The sequence below is a fragment of the Lactuca saligna genome, chromosome 4 (assembly GCF_052625555.1).
Source record: "Lactuca saligna cultivar CGN05327 chromosome 4, ASM5262555v1, whole genome shotgun sequence".
In the NCBI taxonomy this organism is placed as follows: Eukaryota; Viridiplantae; Streptophyta; class Magnoliopsida; order Asterales; family Asteraceae; genus Lactuca; species Lactuca saligna.
Genome location: NC_136420.1, coordinates 287,198,433 through 287,207,572, shown reverse-complemented (window position 1 = coordinate 287,207,572; position 9,140 = coordinate 287,198,433).

Sequence of the window (9,140 nt, the reverse complement as noted above, 5' to 3'; positions counted from 1 at the left end):
TTGTTCCCACTTCCATTGGGGAATCTCTAGAGGCTGTAATGGGCCATGTGGACGTTGGTGCTCCACCTTAACCCGACGATATGTCAAGCACCTCTTAACTACCCATGCCACATCCCTCTTTATACAAGGCCACCAGTAACCTCTCTTCAGATCCAATAACATCTTAGTGGCCCCCGAGTGGATTGAAAATCTCGATCTATGTGCCTCCTCCATCAATATGCACCGAGCTCCACCAATATAGGGTACCCAAATCTGCCCACAGAAAGTCATAAGCCCCCGACTATCCGTCTCAAACTCGAAAACCTGTCCGATCACTTGCTCCCTATTGTGGTTTTTCGGTCTCACGGCCTCCACCTGAGCCTCTCGAATGGTATCTAAGACTAGAGTCATCACTGTCATCCTCATACACACATATTGGATCGGAGCACTCGCTGTTCTACGGCTAAGGGCATCAGCTACCACATTAGCCTTGCCCGGATGATATAAGATCACACAGTCATAGTCTTTCACTACATCGAACCACCTCATCTGTGTCATATTCAGGTTGGGTTGATCCATGAGGTACTTTAGGATCTTGTGGTCCATATATATGGTACATCGGACCCGATAAAGATAGCGATGCCAGATCTTGAGGGAGAACACCACCGCTCCCAACTCCAAATTGTGAATGGGATACCTCGTCTCATGAGGCTTCAGTTGCCTCGATGTATATGTTATCATGTGCCCCTTGTTGGAATAGTGTCTAAGGCTGCAACTATATTAGGCAAGTATTTGACCCGGTTGTGCATGGTCCTTTTGGGTTTCCTTCACCATAGCAACTCGATGGGATGATTTATTAAGAGAGAGTAAATATTATAACGAATAATATATAGTTATTTGATTAATATAAGTCATAGATTAATTAGTATTAATTTGGTGACTTAAGGAGATTAATTAAATAAGAGGGTGTAAATTGTCAATTGTTTGATAGTTAAACTTGAGACTGTAAATCCATACAGATATGGATTGGATGGATTCTAGGAGCTAAAGGATAGCTCAAATCGTCCATGATGTTATCTAGGAATAGATTTGGATATCATTAAGACAAGATTATCCAATTAGGGTTTAGACTGTAACCCTTAAGGAGTCTGCAAGTATAAATAGACCCTATGGGTAAGGGAAATCAGCATCTCATCTAAAGTAAGAGAACTCTGGCCGATTTCCTCCCCTTTCCTCTCTCCTAAATCATCTTCCTTGCTATTGGTGTTTGTAAGCCATTAGAGGAGTGACATTTGTGACTCTAGAAGCTCCAAGACAACAAGATCAACAAGGAATTCAAAGGTATGGTTCTAGATCTGTTTCAATGTTGTTATTTAACCTAATTAGGCATTATGAGTCTTGGATTCAAAGCATGTTTAATTAGAAAGCCTAGATCCAAGCATTAGGGTTTTGCATGCGCACATAGGAAAGTTCTTATGGTTAAAACCCATCAGTGGTATCAGAGCCTAGCTTGGTTTTCTTTAAATTGTTGCTTGATTAACTGAAACAAACCTGCAAAATTCGAATTTTTGGGTTCTGAGTCATGGACTTGGCGAGTTCCAAAGTGGACTCGGCGAGTCCCTTTGTGTACTCGGCGAGTCCGGGCGTCAGGATTAGCCAAAACCGGGATTTTTTCATGTTTATCTTATGAAAACTTACCTTAATGATATTAGATCAACCCTAATCCGATTTTTTGATATATATGACTATAATCTTGATCTAATTAAAGATATTTATCATCTAATAAAATATTTAATTTCCTTATATGATAATTAATTAATTATTTTGATAATTATCTTAAAAGAAATCTTGGATAAATCAAATATAGATAATTAGGATATTAATTGTTAATTGGAATTATTTGTTATTTGATCCTCCATGTTTTAAATGTTTAAAACTTGCCCTCACGTTTTGAAATTTATATTTGTGATTAAAAGTTTTAATTTAGACAACTTAAATTTCAAACCCTACGTTTTAAAAAGGTTTAAAACACAACCCTATACTAATATGATATTACTAGAATATTATATATATATATATATATATATATATATATATATATATATATATATATATATATATATAACTAAATGCTAGTCTTACCGTTATTAGGCCTCATTCACGAAGCCGATCTATAAGGTGGGTATAAGGTTGCGGCCTATAAAATGGCGCTTAATGGGTGTACACTCACACCCACCGCTTGCTTGATTGGTGGAGGGTCGTTAGCCGAACGGGTAGGATAGGGCAACCTCATCCTCTCATTAAAAGTATAGTAAGTAGTACAAAGTAGCTACACGTTTTATAAAATTTCCCAATCTTAGTTACTTTAGGAAAAGTGAATTGATGCAATCCCATGAAATTACACTTTGCACCCTTGCTAAGAAGTTAGTGGAGCGTGTGTGGTTTACCGGCACACTAATTGGTTCTAAGCAAAGGTAGCAAAGGGTGATTCATTGTTTATCATAGTTTGATGGAGCGTGTGTGGTTTACCGGCACATCGAATAGGTGATCGTTACAATGAAGGCACCATGTGAATTTTCATGGTAATTCACACCCGCTTTGTGATCCTCGGTATCCCAGTCACAAACAAGAGGGGCATATCGAGATTTAAACATGCCATTGAATAGTTTCAATGAATCTCATCCGACCCTAGGAATTCTCAATACACTTAGGACTAATAGTTCAGGTTTTGTGATGGAGAATTAGTGAATCGTCATTCACTTACCTTCAATTTATTTGCATGTTAGATTACAGCATCCCTTTTCTAGTATGTAAATGTTATTGTTGGATCCTAACCCTAATTTTTCTTATTGGGTGATAATTAGGGATTCTTATTCTAATCTATCTTTGTCCTTTCTATAAATGTCGAACGCAAACAACGCTGCTGCTAGTTCTTTCACGTTGATGAGCCTTTGCCAAAAGGTCACCTTCGATGGAACGAACTTTAGCGAATGGATAAGATACATTCGCACCATTGCTCGCTATGAGGATAAGGAGTTTGTCCTCGATGAAAAGCTTGAGAAGATCAACCCCGTAATCGCTACTCCGGCCGAAATCACTGCTTTTGAGACTCATGAGCAAGATGCAACGAAGGTACATTGCATCATGATTGCCACCATGAACTCCGAATTCCAAAAGTCCTATGAGGACATGTACCCGTACGAGATGCATCAAGACTTATTGGAGAGATACCACCAAAACGCGAGACAATAGCGTTAAGAGATTTTCACTAACATGATTTCCGCTAAGATGGGTCATGGAGAATCTCTTACCGTGCACCTGCAAAAGATGCAAAGGTATGTCGACCGCCTTCGCAAGTTAAATGTTGAATTTGGGGAAGACTTGGCGATCGACATGGTGCTTCACTCTTTGCCTCCGATGTACAACCAATTTAGGATGACCTACCACATGAACAAAGAGGAGGTCACCCTAAGCAAACTCCAAGGTCTCTTGAGGGTCGCTGAGAGCAACTTCAAAGACAAGTCTGTTGCACCTACTCCTAATCCGCCTGCTGCTCCTGTCTTGGCAATTGGTCAAGGAAAGGGAAAGAAGAGGAAGGCTTCATTGAAGAACTATCGCAAGGTTAAAGCCCGAGATGGTGCCTCTTCTAGTGGGACCAAAGTTGATCCCACTAAGCCCTGTCCTAACCCGAAGGAGGCAGAGTGCCACCACTGCCACAAGATAGGACATTGGAAGAGAAGCTGCCCAGAATACCTACAAGCAATCAAAGAAGGAAAGATCAAGCCATCTTTCGCAGGTATATACACAATTAAATCTAACGATTCTAATCATGCTATTTCTTGGGTTCTTGACACCGATTGTGGTTATCACATTTGTTCTAATGTGCAGGGACTAAGAAGAAGTAGGGATGTGGAGCAAGGAAGGATCAATCTAATCATGGGGAACAGAAGATCGTCGCCTGTGACCAAGATTGGAGTGTATTCTTTAGTGCTTAGGAATAATTTACGTTTAGATTTGAACAATTGTTGCTATTCGCCAGAAATGGCTAGAAACATCATTTCATTTCATGGTTTATATAGACAAGGATTTAGATTTTCTTTTAATAATGAGAATGGTTCTATTTTGGCTTATCTAAATGGTTTCTTTTACTTTGAAGCTATACCATGTAATGGAATATATGAAACTGTTATGATTGTTGATAACTTAGGAAATGATGTTTTGAATATTGATTCTTCCACTAGTATGGATAAAGCATCCTTGTGGCGTTGTCGTCTTGGACATGTCAACAAGAAATGCATAGCCCAACTCCAAAAGGATGGAGTGTTGGAGTCATTCGACCTTAGGGAAGATGACACATGCGAGTCTTGTTTACTTGGAAAGATGACTAAGTCACCCTTCACGAGTACTTGTGAAAGGGGTGAGGGGCTATTGGACCTAATACATACCGATGTATGTGGACCCTTTAGATCAACCACGAAGGATGGGAACCGCTTCTATGTGACTTTTACTGATGATTATAGTAGATATGGGTATATCTATTTAATCAAGCAAAAGTCAGAAACCTTTGAAAAGTTCAAAGAGTTCAAGAATGAAGTGGAGAATCAATTGGGCAGGAAAATCAAGATGCTTCGATCCAATCGAGGAGGAGAGTACCTAAGTCTTGAATTCCACGATTATCTCAAGGAGTGTGGAATAGTTTCGCAATTGACGCCTCCTAGGACACCGCAGTTGAATGGTGTGGCAGAAAGGCGTAATCGAACCTTATTGGATATGGTTCGCTCTATGATGAGTCGTGCTTCACTACCTATCTTCTTTCGGGGGTATGCCTTAGAGACTGCCACCCATATCCTTAACCGAGTCCTTACTAAGAAGGTTGCCAAAACACCTCACGAGATGTGGACATGGAAAGCTCCCTCGTTGGCACACATCAAGGTTTAGGGTTGCGAGGCTTTCGTAAGACGAGATACTCACGACAAGCTTGGACCTCGAAGTGAGCGATGTATTTTCATCGGCTACCCGCAGACATCCTTTGGATATCTCTTCTATAGACCGAAGGACAACGTTGTCTTTGTTGCGAGGAGAGGAGTTTTCCGAGAGCGAGAACTCATAAGACAAGGAGACAGTGGGAGGCAAATCGAACTTGAAGAGATTCAAGAGTCGATAGATGAAGGAACCTCTACCGCTGGCACTCAACCCGAGGAGGAAACTCCAGTTGAACCGATTGACGAGTCCTTACCTCTTAGACGTTCCGATAGAGTTAGAGTTCATCCCCAGTTTTATGGTTTTCATATTACTACCGAAGGGGATACGCATATTAGTGATGGTACACTAGTAAATCTTGATGAACCTAATAGCTATAAGGAAGTCATGGCAGGCCCGGAGTCTGCGAAATGGAAAGAGGCAATGGATAGCGAGATCAAATCCATGTATGATAACCAAGTTTGGAATTTGGTTGATTACGTGCCCGGACGTAAGACCGTTGGGTGCAAATGGATCTTCAAGAAGAAGACCGACGTGGATGGGAACGTACACACGTATAAAGTGCGATTGGTTGCGAAGGGCTTTACTCAAACTCCCGGAGTTGACTATGATGAGACCTTCTCACCAGTTGCGAAGATTAAATCTATTAGAGTAATGCTAGCAATTGCTGCATTTCATGACTATGAAATTTGGCAAATGGATGTCAAGACCGCCTTCCTTAACAGAAAGTTGGTTGAGGATGTTTACATGGCTCAGCCAAAGGGGTTTGTGGATCCGAAGCATCCAAATAGAGTGTGTAAGCTTGAGAAGTCCATTTATGGACTTAAGCAAGCGTCTCGCAGATGGAATCTTTGCTTCGATGAGAAAGTCAAAGAGTTTGGATTTGTACGAAGAGAAGACGAATCTTGTGTATATGTCAAAGCCAATGGGAGTGTAGTAAGCTTCCTCGTTCAATATGTCGATGACATATTACTCATAGGAAACGACATCCTGACTCTGCAGGAAGTCAAGTCCTAGCTCGGGAAGTGTTTCGCTATGAAGGACCTCGGAGAGGCTTCTTACATTTTGGGAATAAGGATAGTAAGAGACTAATTGGACTTAGTCAGAATACTTACTTAGAGAAGGTACTAAAACGTTTTAGTATGGAAAACTCAAAGAAGGGAGAACTGCCGATACAAGGTAATGCCAAGTTGAGTAAGACTCAAAGTCCGAGTACCGAAGCTGAAATAGCAAAAATGAGCCGAGTACCATACGCTTCCGCAGTTGGCTCAATCATGTACGCTATGACTTGTACTCACCATGATGTAGCCTTTGCTTTGAGCATGGTTAGCAGATATCAAGGGAACCCTGGCAAAGCACATTGGATTGCAGTGAAGAACATCCTTAAGTACCTTCGGAGGACGAAGGAATGGTTCTTAGTCCTTGGAGGGAGTGATGACTTGAAGGTGAGAGGGTATAGTGATGCCAGTTTTCAGACCGACAGGGACAACTACCGTTCGCAGTCGGGCTGGGTCTTTACCCTAAATGGAGGAGCAGTAACTTGGAAGAGTTCCAAGCAAGAAACCGTAGCTGATTCAACGTGCGAATCAGAGTACATCGCAGCGAGCGAAGCATCGAAGGAGGCAATATGGCTAATGAACTTCATCGGTGATCTTGGAGTTGTGCCTGCCATAAAGGAGCCCATGGAGATTTTCTTTGATAACGAAGGTGCGGTTGCCTTGACCAAGGAACCGAGGGATCATGGTAGATCAAAACATATCGACAGAAAATATCACTTCATTAGACATCGTGTAGAAGAAGGACAACTCATAGTTAAGAGGATATCATCAGAAGATAACCCAACAGATCCGCTTACGAAGGGACTGAGTGGGGTTAAGCACTTGCAGCATGCTAGGAGTATTGGGCTGAAGGATGATATTAGTATAGATTAGATAGTATTAGAAACGTGTAATAGATAAATTTAATTAACATTTGGCGATTAAATAAAGGAGTTTTATTTATGAGTAATGTTACTGTCTTATGTTAATCGTTTAACTATTGTTTCACTTTGCATGTTTTGACTTCCAGAATAATTGAATTTATTAGGAATAATCGAATTGTTCAAATTGTCCACAATCGTTCATATGTTGGAAGTAGATATGAATGAAGATTGTCATGAATTGGTGTGTAGATTGTCTAAATGGTGTTAGACATAGCAAAGGGTTGCTGCAACGTTCATGAGTGCTTATGAACTAGTTTTGAGCATTGGAACAAACCCGCGCTTGCTGGAATCACTTTATGGAATACGATATAAAAGGTGATCGCAAGACGATAATATCATATAGTCTTAAAACCTAGATATATGGTTTATTATTTGTTAATTGATTGTACATTGATAATGCGAAAACGCATCAGTAACTCGATGTTATAAAACGCATTGTTGTGTATAGTTGGTTAATGAATAAGTAAATGCATATAAGTCGAAGTTTATCTGTAACTTTTATCAAAGAAGGTAAAAGCGATATCTCGGCCGCTCGATGATTTGATTTGACTTATGTGCCGGGCCCGGTCAGAACTAAATTGATGTGTTTGATTAAGTTCTATGTCGAATAAATCAGAGATCGAGAAATCAAATGCTAGATTAACCATTCCATAGGATTGTCAGCATGATATCTAACAGAGGACTGTACAATCCCTTATCTAAAGGACAAGATTGATTAGATAAGAGTTTGACAGCATCTTTGAGAGCTATGATTGCAAACCGAATTATACTTGTATAGTTACTAGACTTATCCAAGTAGGAGACTGTTGGAATAGTGTCTAAGGCTGCAACTATATTAGGCAAGTATTTGACCCGGTTGTGCATGGTCCTTTTGGGTTGCCTTCACCATAGCAACTTGATGGGATGATTTGTTAAGAGAGAGTAAATATTATAACGAATAATATATAGTTATTTGATTAATATAAGTCATAGATTAATTAGTATTAATTTGGTGACTTAAGGAGATTAATTAAATAAGAGGGTGTAAACTGTCAATTGTTTGATAGTTAAACTTGAGACTGTAAATCCATACAGATATGGATTGGACGGATTCTAGGAGCTAAAGGATAGCTCAAATAGTCCATGATGTTATCTAGGAATGGATTTGGATAGCCTTAAGAGAAGATTATCCAATTAGGGTTTAGACTGTAACCCTTAAGGAGTCTGCAAGTATAAATAGACCCTATGGGTAAGGGAAATCGGCATCTCATCTAAAGTAAGAGAACTCTGGCCGATTTCCTCCCCTCTCCTCTCTCCTAAATCATCTTCCTTGCTATTGGTGTTTGTAAGCCATTAGAGGAGTGACATTTGTGACTCTAGAAGCTCCAAGACAACAAGATCAACAAGGAATTCAAAGGTATGGTTCTAGATCTGTTTCAATGTTGTTATTTAACCTAATTAGGCATTATGAGTCTTGGATTCAAAGCATGTTTAATTAGAAAGCCTAGATCCAAGCATTAGGGTTTTGCATGCGCACATAGGAAAGTTCTTATGGTTAAAACCCATCACCCCTCTGCATCAACACCGCACCCATACCGGATATAGAAGCATCACAATAAACTACAAAGTCCTCCACTCCCTCGGGAAGGGCTAACACTAGGGCTTCGCACAATCTCTGGTGAAGAGTATTGAATGAGGCCTACTGCTCGGGCCCCCAGGCAAAAGTAACACCCTTTCGGGTCAATATGTTGAGAGGAACGAAAATCTTGGAGAAATCTATGATAAATCTCCGAAAGTAGCCGACCAAACCCAGAAAACTCTTGATCTCGGTCAGGGATCTCGGAAAATTCCATCTCATAATTGCCTCAGTCTTGCCCGGGTCAACCAATATCCCATTCTGATTAACAAGGTGTCCCAGGAACTGGACCTCTCGTAACCAGAAAGCACACTTGGAAAATTTGGCATAAGGCCTCTCCATCCTTAATACTCCAAAAATATATCTAAGATGCTCCTCGTATTGCTCTCTAGATCTCGAATACAATAGGAAATCGTCGATAAATCTGATCACCGATCGATCCAACATAGGACTGCACACCTGGTTCATGATGTCCATGAACGCTGTCGGTACGTTGGTGAGTCTAAAAGGCATCACCACAAACTTGTAGTGCCCATAACGAGTCCTAAAGGCCATCTTTTGGATATACTCCTCACAAACTCTCAT